The sequence below is a fragment of the Hyla sarda genome, chromosome 6 (assembly GCF_029499605.1).
Source record: "Hyla sarda isolate aHylSar1 chromosome 6, aHylSar1.hap1, whole genome shotgun sequence".
NCBI lineage: Eukaryota > Metazoa > Chordata > Amphibia > Anura > Hylidae > Hyla > Hyla sarda.
Window position 1 is genome coordinate 209,100,553 of NC_079194.1, and position 14,253 is coordinate 209,114,805.

Genomic DNA, 14,253 nt, shown 5'->3' on the forward strand with positions numbered 1-14,253 from the left:
TGATGTGTGGAAGGGAGAAAAGTGGAATTATGGGATTTGTAATAAGAGTAATCTCACAAAATAGCTATTTAAGCCAAAGACAAGTGCAGATCCTTCCTAAGCAAGTCCATTACTGTGTGGAAGTTACGTAATGTTATCTCTTTTCTATTAAGGGCATTGTCTTGACTTATGACACATGAATGACACATTAGTTGGAAGCAAATATTGCAAAATACGGCTTTGAATCATTAAAGGGTAGCTCCCACCATCCTATTTTTTTTTTTGCACTAGCCCGTTCACCCCCCCCCCCACCCCCGCATACCCCGTTCCCTCATTACACTTGCAGTTACTGCAGAGTCCGGCAGCGGGTGTGCAGGGAAAGCGGCGGCAACGAGGTGGCGGCGGCGACGTGCGGGAGGAGTGGCCTCCCAGCCAGTGGCCGGGGAACCAATGCACTCGCTCCCGCCTGTCTGATTGACAGGCAGGGAGCGAGTGCAGCCTAACTGAAAAAGGACTGATTGCCACTCCAAAATCAGTCCTTTTTCAGTGGCCGGTTTTTAAATGTAAATTAAACCTTTTTAATGAAAAAATAAAAAATAAAAGTATATTAGAGATATGTTGTAGTACATAAGTACTACAACATATCAAAAAATAAAGTTGTTGACAGTGCCCTTTTAAGAAATGTGACTTCTGTAACTCGGTACTGTCCTTGCATCGTTCTAATTCTTGCTATAGATCACTGCCATTGTGGCTGAAGGAACTGCAATGATGATAATAATGATTTGGGGTAGGTGGGGTTAAGCTGGAGGGGGCTGTAAAATCTAAAAATACAATATTGTATGACATTTTGTACATATGGGCACTATTATAGTATAGTATACTGTTTTATAGCAGTACATGCTCACAGTTTATTCATGTGTTACTGGAATGAAACGTTGTGCATGTACTGCTATAGAACAGTGATCTGCAATCTGTGGCTTTGCAGCTGGTGCAGAACTACAACTACCAACATGTTCGGACTACCAGTAGATGTACTATAGCACTTCATGCATTTTATTATGTCACAGCCCCTTATGCATTGCTGGCAATTGTCATTGCCTGTAAGAACTGCTGCATCAGCTACACAGCCAGTTGCAGATCACTACTGTATTGCACAACCTGCTTTGTTGTGCTATAGGTCAGTTTCTGTTTTCAGTTTTTAGCCAAGCACTTCCTAAATTTTTGTTTTCGGACCAAATTTTTTGTTTTGGTGCACCATCAATTATAGTCATTACATTACTAAATACTATAGAAAAACCTGGGTCTTTCATGGCGCTATCCACTTGTAGAGGAAAACCATTCACTCACACTCTGATTATTAGTATAGGAGTACTCAGGGAAACTAAAACGTATGCCCTATTCATAGTATAGGGGATGAGTGTCTTATTGTAACAGACTCTTATCGCTGGCCCTCCCCCCCAGCGATCTCTGGAACGAGGCTGGCTACTCACCTGTCCTCGTAGCAGAGAAGCCTGCACCTTTGGAAAAATGCGGGAGTGACAACCTGCTCAGCCAGTTGCCAGTTAAGATGGTGTGCCGTTGCAGCGGGTGATTGGCTGAGCGGGCCATCACTTTCACAAGCCTCTGAGGTTGTGGGCAGCTCTGTTCCGAGGATGAGTGAAATGGCAGGGCCAGCTGTCCATATAAAGCTACATTCACACCACATTTTAAGCCCAATGTCAGGTGGTGCATCAGCCAACATGCTCATGAATATAATTCCCCAATCGGTGTGGTGGGCCCATTGCACCACCTACTGTTTTGACTTAGGGCCAAACTTTGGAGCGGAAGCTGGGTACATCTCTGGTTTTTACCCTTTATCCCAGGATGCGGAAGCTGCTGCAGAGTAGATAGCAGGTTGCTACCACTAGAGTGGTCCTGGTTAGGTGGCAGCTGGCCCAACTGGCCACAATGCACTGGTGCCATGCACTGAGAATATAGGAAAGAGGGGTGAGCTGTAGGTGGTAGTAGCCCAGCATAGCAGAGTGCAATGCAGCAGAGCTGAATAGCTCAGATGCAGCCAAGTGGTGCAGGCTTGATGAGAGCACAGGCAATGTTTAACAGTCTGTGTCATACACTGGAAAAGCAGCTAGGTACAACAGGATCAGACAGAGGGCTTTGGTCAGTAACACAGCAGATCAGAAGAGACATTTTTGCTAGTAGACAAGCTACAATATTGCTCAGGCACCACAGGATGGAAGGAGTGCTCTCATATAGGTGGTGCCTGGCATGGATTGGAGGAGGACAGGAATCGGAGACATGCTCAGCCCATAAAAAAACAGCCCTTGCAAGCATGTGGCCCTTACAGGTTGTGCCAGAAACTATCTCAACCTGCGACAGTACTGGAAAGGATGTCTGGAGTCTGTAGCGGGAAGGGGGATCCGGGCATGCTGCTTGGCTGAGATAAGCAGCAGGACATGCTGCATGCCAGCAGCTGCCAAGTGCCGGTGTTACAATAAACTTTTATTGGCCAAACATAGTGTAGTTGTGACTATGTTTGGTATATTTCCCTATTATATTCACCTGTGTGAGATCCCAAAATGTGGTTAACCAGCGTATATTTTTGGAAAATTTACTTAATGTAGTCACAATTATTCTATGACCCATTCAAGTCTGTGGACACCTCAGCAACAGATCAGCATCCTAAGGTCAGCCTAAGGTCAGGTTTGGATAGAAGTTCCCGACTCTCCCCCAGTGGGAGATATCAAGGGAGAAGAATCCAACAGTGGTATTCCTACTGCCAGATTCTTAGGCCGGTTTCACACTATGGAATTTCTGAGAGGAAAACCGTTGTGAAATTAATTCAGTTGGTGCTGCCCACACTTGGAATCTCTGGCCAGATTTCATCACTCTGGAGATCCCATAGTGTGAAACCAGCCTTATTGTTCTGCCATAGGGCTACATTTGGAGTCTCCAACACTCCAGCATCTGTCATGCAAGCAAGTGCACAGAAAAGCACTTATTAATCTAAGAAAGTTGGACATCAGGACTTTAAAAAAAAAAAAAAACTATGAAAACTATATTATTTAAGACTAGCACTTACTCTTGTGTGTTGTTTACACAAAATTGTAGATTTTTGCATCCCTGGCCCCCCTGTGAACAGTACTGAAAAGTAACCAAGTGTGGTTTAAAGTCCTTTTGAGTTTACTTATGAAGTTGTTTAATTTAACGGATTCTTTGTTATATCTGTGTTTGTACAGGAAATAGTTGCTACTACAGTTTCCATAATGGTTATCTCTAAACTTTCTTAGATACTGAATTGGAAATTGACTTAGCTATAATACTGAAGCAGGTCCGACTGCTACCAATCTGCTTTTCTGCTCTCTGAAGAATGCCGTTCTCAGTTTTCAGTTTGTCATGATTGCTAGGGATATATTGCACATTTCTTTAATATGTTGTCAGACAGCCTGCCTCTAGCAACCAGACTGTTTACGATCATTTAGGTCTCCGGCACAAGGCAGATGTGTTGGTAAACCGAGAACAGAGAAGGGACATACAGTGGGGCAAAGAAGTATTTAGTCAGCCACCAATTGTGCAAGTTCCCCCACTTAAAAAGATGAGAGGCCTGTAATTTTCATCATAAGTATACTAAACTATGAGAGTCTCCTCTGCCCTTCACTCATTACCTGTATTAATGGCTCCTGTTTGAACTTATCAGTATAAAAGACACCTGTCCATAACCTCAAACAGTCATACTCCAAACTCCACTATGGCCAAGACCAAAGAGCTGTCGAAGGACACCAGAAACAAAATTGTAGACCTGCACCAGGCTGGAAAGACTGAATATGCAATAGGCAAGCAGCTTGATGTGAGGAAATAAACTGTGGGAGCAATTATAAAAAAAATGGAAGACATACAAGACCACTGATAATCTCCCTTGATCTGGGGCTCCATGCAAGATCTCACCCAGTGGTGTCAAAATGATCACAAGAATGGTGAGCAAAAATCCCAGAACCACACTGGAGGACCTAGTGAATGACCTGCAGAGAGCTGGGACCAAAGTAACAAAAGCTACCATCAGTAACACACTACGCCGCCATGAACTCAAATCATGCAGTGCCAGACATGTCCCCTGCTTAAGCCAGTACATGTCCGGGCCCATCTGAAGTTTGCTAGAGAGCATTTGAATCATCCAGAAGAGTATAGGAACAATGTCATCTGGTCAGATGAAACCAAAGTAAAACTGTTTGGTAAAAACTCAACTCGTCGTGTTTGTAGGAGAAAGAATTCTGAGTTGCATCCAAAGAACACCATACCTACTGTGAAGCATGGGGTTGAAACATCATGCTTGGGGGCTGTTTTTCTGCTAAGGACCAGGACGACTGATCTGTGTAAAGGAAAGAATGAATGGGGCCGTGTATCGTGAGATTTTGAGTGAAAACTTTATTCCATCAGCAAGGGCATTGAAGATGAAACGTGGCTGGGTCTTTCAGCATGACAATGATCCCAAACACACCGCCTGGCCAACGAAGACGGCCTAGCCAGTCTCCAGACCTCAACCCCATAGAAAACCTTTGGAGGGAGTTGAAAGTCTGTGTTGCCCAGCGACATCCCCAAAACATCACTGCTCTAGAGGAGGTATGCATGGAGGAATGGGCAAAAATACCAGCAACAATGTGTGAAAACCTTGTGAAGACTTATAGAAATGATTGACCTCTGTCATTGCCAACAATTGTATATAACAAAGTATTGAGATGAAATTTTGTTATTGACCAAATACTCATTTTCCACCATAATGTGCAGACAGTGATTTTATGCATTTTTTTCTCATCATGTCTCTCATAGTTGAGGTATACCTATGATGAAGATTACAGGCCTCTCTCATCTTTTTAATTGGGATAACTTGCACAATTGGTGGCTGAATACTTTTTTGCCCCACTGTATAATCATAGAAGGACTTAAACCAGGCTTTTTTCCTCTGTTTACAATTCAAGGCTGAGCCTCAGATTTCTGCTGTGGATGTGCAGCAGATTTGAATGAGGATTAGCTCCATTGTCATTCAGTGATTCTAATGGTTGTTTCTGTCAGAAATTTCCACCTATTTCCATAGTAGATTTTACTGTAGCTTTCCAGGGTTCTGATTGTCAAATAATCCTAGTTATCAAGTGATTTAGGCCCCTACAAGTAAAATACGTAATCACAACCATATTGTATCTCACCAACTTTCAGGTAAACAAATATGAATTAAAAAAAGCGGATTCAACATGACAGCTGTGATTTATACTCACTAGTGATGTTTCCTTTTAGCTTGGTTTGCTACTACTAGTTTTACCCTCAACATGGCAGAATTTGACTCAGTATTTTGCACTAGCATTTGTAAGCCAAAAATGGTTCCACTTCTGATTTTTGGCCTGCAAACACTGACCAAACTACTGCTGTGGGAACCTTAATCACAAGTTAAAATTAGGGATGCCCTGAAATTTCGGCAGCTGAAAATTATCAGCTGAAAATTGTCTTTTTTTGGGCGTGGCTTAACAGGGCATACAGGTATGCCTAGGACTTAGCGCTCAAGGATGTACCTGTACACCCTGAGTCCTGCCACGGCTGTGACGCGAGTGCAGGAGCTGTGCTGGCATCATAGACTGCGGGTCCCGGCTGCTATCAGCAGCCAGGGACCCGCCGGTAATGGCGGACATCAGCAATCGCACTGATGTCTGCCATTAACCTCTTAGATGCTGTGATCAATATTGATCACGGCATCTACGGTGGTTCCGATGGCTGATCTGATCACCCGCAATACGGCCGCAGGGATCAGATCAGCTAAGATGGTGGCCGGAGGTCTCCATACCTGCCTCCTGCTGCCATCATGGAGTTGTCTTCTCTGGTCTGCTATGGAGCAGACCAGAGAAGTAGATCACAGATCATACTGATCAGTGCTATGCATATGCACAGCACTTATTAGTGCTATGCATATGCACAGCACTGATCAGTTTCTGCAATCTAAAGATCACAATATATAGTCCCCTGTGGAGACTATGTGTTTCCCCCCCTTTTTTTTTTTTTTTTAAATAAAAGTGAATAAGCCCCTCCCCCAATAAAAATAACATTTCTCTATTTTCCTATATAAAAGAAAAGAAAAAAAAAAAAGTAAAAAATTTAAATAAATCAATATATTTGGTATCTATGGGTGCGGAAATGTCCGATCTATAAAAACATTATTTTAATGATCCCATAGGGTGAACAGCGTAAACATAAAAAAAAACAAAGTCCTAAAATATTGATTTTTAGTCACATCATATATCAGAAAATTAATTAAAAGTAATAAACTCATCAAAACAAGAATGGGACCGATGAAAACTACAGATCACGGTGCAAAAAAATTTGCCCTCATACATCCCTGTATATGGAAAAATTGAAAAAGCTATAGGGGTCAGAAAAGGACAATTTTAAATATATTAATTTTGTTAAAGGGTAGCTCCCACCATCCTATTTTTATTTTTTTCTGTCCCTGCCTATTGACAATCCATCCCTAACCCCCTCCCTGCTTTTCATTTTTACTATATTAAGAATTACTTTTTTTCTGCCTGGTAGTGTGCTCACTACCAGGCAGACTTCCCCAGCAGGCACCACATCACTGATGGCTGCTGGGGGGGGACTTCCGCCCTTAGTTTATCTACACAGGGTACCTCCAGCTGTTTCACCACTACAACTCCAAGCTTGCCCTGACATCTATTGGCTGTCAGGGCATGCTGGGAGTGTTGTAGGGAAACAGCTGGAGATAAACTATAAGTTAGTGCCATGCGGCACTACGGCGCTAGCCCGTTCCCTCCGTCAAACCCCCTCCCCGCCATACCCCGTTCCCTCCATCACAAACCCCAACCCCACCAGCCACCCCAGCCCCCCCCGCCCGCATACCCCGTTCCCTCGATCACAAACCCCCCGCCCGCATACCCCGTTCCCTCCATTATACTTACCGTGCAGGGACAGCGGCGGTGATGAAGCGGCGGCGATGTGCGGGAGGAGTGGCCTCCCAGCCAGTGGCCGGGGAGCCAATGCGCTCGTCCCGCCTGTCTGATTGACAGGCAGGGAGCGAGAGCAGCCTAAATGAAAAAGGACTGATTGCCAGGCCAAAATCAGTCCTTTTTCAGGCATGACGTCATGCCAGGCTGCAGCCGGCCACTAGGAGGGAGACCTCTAGTGGCCGGTTTTCAAATGTAAATTACACCCTTATAATAAAAAAAAAAAAATAATGAAACTATATTAGAGATATGTTGTAGTACATATGTACTACAACATATAAAAAAAAAAGTTGGTGACAGTGCCTATTTAAATAAAGTTTGACTTCTTATAAAAGTAGAGCAATATTAGAAAAACTATATAAATTGGGTATAATTTTAATTGCATTGACCTACAGAATAAAGAGAACCTATCATATTAACCATTTAACCCCTTAAGGTCGCAGGGCGTATTCATACGCCCCCGTTTCCAAATCCTTAAGGACTCAGGGCGTATGGGTACGCCCTGCGTTCTTCCGGCCCCTGCTGCTCGCCGGGCAGGGAACAGACCGGGATGCCTGCTGATATCGTTCAGCAGGCATCCCGGCATATCGCCAAGGGGGGGTCCTGAGGTCCCCCCATATGGGCGATCGCCGCAAATCGCCCATCAATTCAGACCGGCAATTTGTGGCTATTCCGGGTCAATCGGGTCTCTGGTGACCCGGAAAAAAAGGGTGAATGGGGCTTCTTTTCTTCTGAGCATTTTAGTGCACCAGCAGAGCACTTGACGTCCACACATGGGGTATTTCCATACTCCGAAGAGATGGGGTTACACATTTTGGGGGGCATTTTCTGCTATAACCCCTTGTAAAAATGTAAACTTTGGTGGGAAAAACCAGCATTTTAGTGAAAAAAAAAAAATTCATTTACACATCTGACTTTAACGAAAAGTTGTCAAACACATGTGGAGTGTTAAGGCTCAGTGGACCCCTTGTTATGTTCCTTGAGGGGTGTAGTTTCCCAGGTTGCCAGGTTGTTTTGTTTTTTTGCTGTTCTGGCACCATAGGGGCTTCCTAAATGTGACATGCCCCCCAAAAGCCATTTAAAAAAAAACTCACTCTCCAAAATCCCATTGTCGCTCCTTCCCTTCTGAGCCTTGTAGTGCACCCACAGAGCACTTGACATCCACATATGAGGTATTTCCTTACTCGAGAGATATTGGGTTACACATTTGGGGGGGGGGGGGCTTTTTCCCCTTTTACCCCTTGTAAAATTTCAAAAACTGGGTCTACAAGAAAATGCGAGTGTAAAAAAATGAAGATTTAGAATTTTCTCCTTTACCTTGCTGCTATCCCTGTGAAACACCTAAAGGGTTAACACACTTTCTGAATGTCATTTTGAATACTTTGGGGGGTGCAGTTTTTATAATGGGGTGATTTATGGGGTATTTCTAATAAGAAGACCCCTCAAATCCACTTCAAAACTGAACTGGTCCCTGAAAAATTCCGATTTAGAAAATTTTGTGGAAAATTGCTGCTGAACTTTGAAGCCCTCTGATGTCTTCCAAAAGCAAAAACATGTCTCCTGTATGATGCAAATAGGAAGTAGATATAGTGTATATGTGAATCAATATATAATGTATTTGGAATATCCATTTCCTTACAAGCAGAGAGTTTCAAAGTTAGAATAATGCAACATTTTCAAAATTTTCATGACATTTTGTGATTTTTCACCAAGAAAGGATGCAAGTAATGATGAAAATTTACCACTGTGTTAAAGTAGAATATGTCACGGAAAAACAATCCTCGGAATCGGAATAATCGTTAAAAGCATCCCAGAGTTATTAATGCATAAAGTGACTGTGGTCAGAATTGCAAAAAAGGGCTGAGTCCTTAAGGGGTTAAAGGGATCATCCACCATAAGGTGATTTTAGCACTTACCTGCCAGACAGTAATGAACATGCTTAGGAAGGAACTGTGCTTGTCTTGGGGCTAAATGGCTAGGTTGTGAGATTGCCATAACGCTGTGGCTATCTTTTTAGGAACTCGGTATTTCCTGTTTGATTTCGTTCTCAAACTACACATGCCATAGTTCCATGGTTGTAAGTTTGAGGTGACTTTCCCTCCCTTCCACACATCAGCCACCCCACCCATTGAAACACAAATAAGTTGCATTCCATTCAATAGACCAAGCGGTCACTCCACCCATTGAAGCAGACAGGCTCCATGTCATCACCTAACTAGTGATGTCATGTCTCGATGCACTGCAACCTGGGAAAACCAGAGACTGGAGTAATTTTGTATGCTGATAAAAATAAATATTGAGGTGAAAATCACAGAAGAATTGTGAAACCACCGTCACACACACGGGTACAGACATCATATTTTGAACTACACTAACTTTACAACACTTGTAGCACAGTCAAATAAAAAAATTCCTGGAATACCCCTTTAAGTGCATTGCTTAAAAACAAAACCCACCAAAAGTAGCAAAATTGGGGTTTTTCGCTTCAGTTTTCTGGTTACGCTGTACATTTTATGGTAAAATGAAAGATATCATTACAAAGTACAATTGGTCACGCAAAAACAAGCACTCCTATGGGTATGTAGGGGGGAAATTAAAAATGATTACTCTTAGAAGGAAGGGAAAGCGAAAATGCTAAATTGGAATTTTCATGTGTCCTCAAGGCCAAAATGGGCTGTGTCATTGAGGGGTTAAAGTAGGGGCTTGGAACTAACTTAGGGAAGTCCGACAGAAGAAGAATAGTTGGGGCCCAGTACCAGTAGGATCACCACATCTCCCCCGGGAACGGCACATCTGAAGCTGGGCAAGTATGTAATGCTTGCGGCTTTTGCTCAAATTAGCCCATAGAGGCCGGGCCAATTTAGTGTACAGGGCGTGATGTTTATTTTATTATTATGAGCCTGGAGTTTTTTTAGTTTACTTAAAATGCACAAATTTATTTAACAAAAAAATTCTGATAATACAATTTTACAAAAACTATATTAAAATAGCATTTTTTGTTTCCGTTTTTCCACCAAACAAAGCCTAAATTTTCGGTTTTGGTCCTAAATTTCCTTTTTGGTGCATCCAAAGTCAAAATAATTATTATTGACTTGAAGATATTTTAAAGTGTACCTTTTTAAATAATGTAGATAATAATATTATATGTAGATTTGTAATATACATTGGTTAAAAATTGTGTATATTTTTGGGTGAAAAAATGCTGTCCCCACAGCTATTGTCTGTGTGTCTCTATGATGAGTCAAAAAACAGAAAGTTAGGGTAGGACAAGCAGGGCTCTGTACAGACTACTGGCTTGTCAATCATCCTGATGTATGAGCCAGGAGCATGTTATAGAGCCTCAGTGCACACAGCCTTGCTTTTTCTTAGTGCACAGAGCCCTGCTTGTCCACCCACACTTCCTGTATTTGGACTCCTCATAGAGACACACAAACAATATTTGCAGGGACAAAATATACAAATTTTTTAACCAATGTATATTACAAATATACATATAATTGTCATATCTACATTATATGAAAAGTTTTTGTTGACGACAGGTACACTTTAGAAATCTATGGGGGTATGTGTAGCTCACTCAGGTAAGCTATCCTGAGGTTAACTGGATTGGTCTAAATCCCAGAAAGACCTTGTAACATGGAAAATACGTATATGATAGATATTATATGACCAATCCTCAAAGGATAGTAAAGAGAAGAGGTGAGATGGAGAGAAATAGAAGAAAAATGAAAGGAAAAATATAGAAAAAATAAGCTTACTCAATATAATGTAGTAAATGTAGACAGTACAATTATAGAAAACCTGAATCAAGGTTAGGAATAATATGAACAATGTTTAATAGTATTAATAAATATCACACCTCACATCTGGGCAGGGCCCTTGCACCACATGTTAGCATATAAAAACATATGAATGTAAGAATATATGAATACAACAACCACCTAAAAGATGAGTATATAAAGATGGCCTGAAAATGTCCGTATGTATAGGAAAAAATTGTGAATGTCCGTATATAAGAAAGTTCAATGATATGATATCACGGTAAATTGCAGTGTGATAAGTTCAGGGAGCGGTAGTTTACAATACACTTGGTATATTCGATAGTATTCGATAGTACCTGTAAGCCGGGATAAAGTTCACTTACTGACAATATGCGGCCGGTATCCTCGAGAGTGGCAGTCTCAGAGTGAGGGCAGGTATCGGCGCTGGCATGGAGTGGCGTCCGGCCTCCATACAGGTAAGCAGTCTCAGTGAGGTAGATGATCCCGGCAATGTGCAGGCTGGCACGGAGAGCATCCGGCCAATTGAGGTAGATGTAGCAAGGTGATAGGTAAACCACAGTCACTGGCGTCCTCGTGTTTTGGAGGAAAGATGATCGCGCGCGTAATCAGCAGTGGTCCGATAAATGGGGTACTGCAGTGCTGCTCAGACCACAAAAAAAAAAAGGGCTATAAAAATCATATAAAGGTGGTTGTTATAAATAGTTGGTTAAAATACAAGGCAAAGACAAAAAAGAAGTGGGGGTCGGCACTACAGACTCCAGTACGGGGTATGTGAATCCTAAGGAGGTACAGGTGTGTGACTTCGGCAAAGTCCACTGGTAGCGGTGCTCAATCCAAGGAATTAACAAATATAGATGATCCCATACAGAAAGAAATAGATGACGCTTCTCAGTGTGGATAATATAAGGATTTTATTCACTTACGTGAGACAGGACAGCGTCAACGGTACAGTTGGAGGGAGCAGACAGGTTGGAACAACGTCCGTTTCGCAGCTACCTTCTGGAACCAGTAGAAGCAGCAGTTACCTGCAAACGGACGTTGTTCCAACCTATCTGCGCCCTCCCACTGTATCGGTGTCGCTGTCCTGTCTCACGTAAGTGAATAAAATCCTTACCTTATCCACACTGAGAAGTGTCATCTATTTCTTTCTGTATGGGATCATCTATAATACAAGGCTATACATGCTTCAAGAGAGCTGTCTCATTCCTCAGTAGCCATAAGATGTGTATCCACAGGTACACTTTAACATATATTCTTAGTTATGTCTCCTTAAATGCACCAGTCTACCCTCTGACTAATTATGAGTGTCCATAGCCTTTTTAGGGTGTATTCCCATGTACAGTGTCCTTCACATATTTGATGTGCAGGATTTGAAGCTGCAGATCTTATGCTGCAGACTTCAATGTAAACTAATTGACTGAACACAGAAGTCCTGTGCATCAAATATGCTAGTGCCAGAAAATTAAACAAATTTGTAAATCACGTCTATTTAAAAATCTTAAAGGTAATCAGTCATCTTGTTCACCCACAGTAAAACCCAATACACTGGGTTATAGTGTGGGTGAACAGGAGACTGATGCAGGGTCAGTGAGTTAAATAAGTACCTTCAGTCTGGCGCGGTGTCCCTCTGATGGTCCGCTTCTTTCTTCGGTGAATAGCGTGCTGGAAGCGGGCCCGGGGAGTTGAATTGAATATTCATGGTCGCTGGTCACGTGAGCGGACCTTTGGAGGCACACCGCGCTGGACTGAAGGTACGAATTTAACACACTGACCCCGTATCAGTCTCCTGTTCACCCACACTATAACCCAGTGTATTGGGTTTAGTGTGGGTGAACAGGATGACCGTTTTCCTTTTAAGCCTCCCAGTACTTGCTGTGTGCATTAGTAGTTCTTTCCCAGTCTGACCACTGTGCTCTCTGCTGCTACTTCTGTTCGTATCAAGAAATGTCAAGAACTGTTTGGAGCAGGATAGGTTTGCTATAGGGATTTGCTCCTGCTCTGCATAGTTCTTGACACAGACAGAGGTGTCAGCAGAGATCACTGTGGTGATATAGGAAAAACTACACAACTTCCTCTGTAGTATACAGCAGCTGATAAGTTCTAGAGGGCTTAAGATTTTTAAATAGAAATCATTTACAAAACTTTATAGCTTTCTAGTATCAGTTGACTTAAAAACATTTTTATTTCCTCTGGATTACCCCTTTAACTAGTTATTTGATTGGGTCCCGGTGGCTGCCTCATTTGAGGTCAATGTAATCTGCTTCAGGTTTTCCACTATGGAAATTCCACTGTGGCTCAAACCTGCAGCGGGAAACTTGTGGGTAATCCGTCCGTCTGAACATACCAACAGAATAGAAAGTGGCCTCTCCTATACCTCTTTTTACTTCTGATTTTCTACTATAGCTTCAAGAGTATAGCTATGTACATAACATAGAAACATAGAATGTGTCAGCAGATAAGAACCATTTGGCCCATCTAGTCTGCCCAATAATCTGAATCCTATCAATAGTCCCTGGCCCTAGCTTATATGAAGGATAGCCAACTCCTTCCCATACAAGAAATCCTGTCAATAGTCCCTGGCCCTATCTTATATGAAGGATAGCCAACTCCTTCACATACAAGAAATCCTGTCAATAGTCCCTGGCCCTATCTTATATGAAGGATAGCCAACTCCTTCACATACAAGAAATCCTGTCAATAGTCCCTGGCCCTATCTTATATGAAGGATAGCCAACTCCTTCACATACAAGAAATCCTGTCAATAGTCCCTGGCCCTATCTTATATGAAGGATAGCCAACTCCTTCACATACAAGAAATCCTGTCAATAGTCCCTGGCCCTATCTTATATGAAGGATAGCCAACTCCTTCACATACAAGAAATCCTGTCAATAGTCCCTGGCCCTATCTTATATGAAGGATAGCCAACTCCTTCACATACAAGAAATCCTGTCAATAGTCATGTATCTTATGTGCACTGAAACACAGGTTTCCAGGTTCTGCCATGTGAATGATGTCTTATTAAAAGGAAAAATGAGTGCAGTGCATTGTGTCATATTAAGTCCTTTTTTTAAACTACATGTTGATATATTTAGGTGTGTTCAGAGCAAACAAGTCAGGCCCTCATCTTTACTTGTATTGGAGTCAGAATGTTCTTTAGTCTGAATACCGAGTAAACTTGTCATTGTCTGAAGAAACCGCAGATTGAAATCAATTATGTAAGCTGTCAGTGCGGGCCTATGTATGTGCAGAATGCGCAGGGTTTACTTCATAGACAAAGCATGGTTATGGCAATGAAAATCAGAACTTGCTGCTTCAAAATAAAGGAAAGCTCTGGCATTTACATGACAAGTCACATTTATGCTTTTTTTTTTTTACACAGTGTTATTTTGTGGCTTTTTAAACGGCAATAAAAAAGCATGTATACCAGCATTTTTTAAAGGGTGTTTTTAGTTTAACTTTCTATGTGCATTTTGCAGGTATAGATAAGCATATGGGG

At 42.1% G+C, this 14,253-nt stretch overlaps 1 protein-coding gene across 4 annotated transcripts in view; it reads left to right on the forward strand.

Moving 5' to 3' along the window:
• ADCY7 (adenylate cyclase 7) overlaps nt 1–14,253 on the forward strand; it is a 243,687-nt gene that overhangs the window by 34,107 nt on the left and 195,327 nt on the right. Inside the window, exon 1 of one of the 4 annotated variants that reach the window (XM_056526350.1) lies at nt 12,395–12,507. The exons of the other annotated variants lie outside the window; for them this stretch is intronic. The gene's annotated coding sequence lies outside the window, so the exon portion shown is untranslated. Of the gene's footprint in view, nt 1–12,394; nt 12,508–14,253 lie in introns of those variants that run through there. 4 annotated transcript variants of the gene reach the window in all.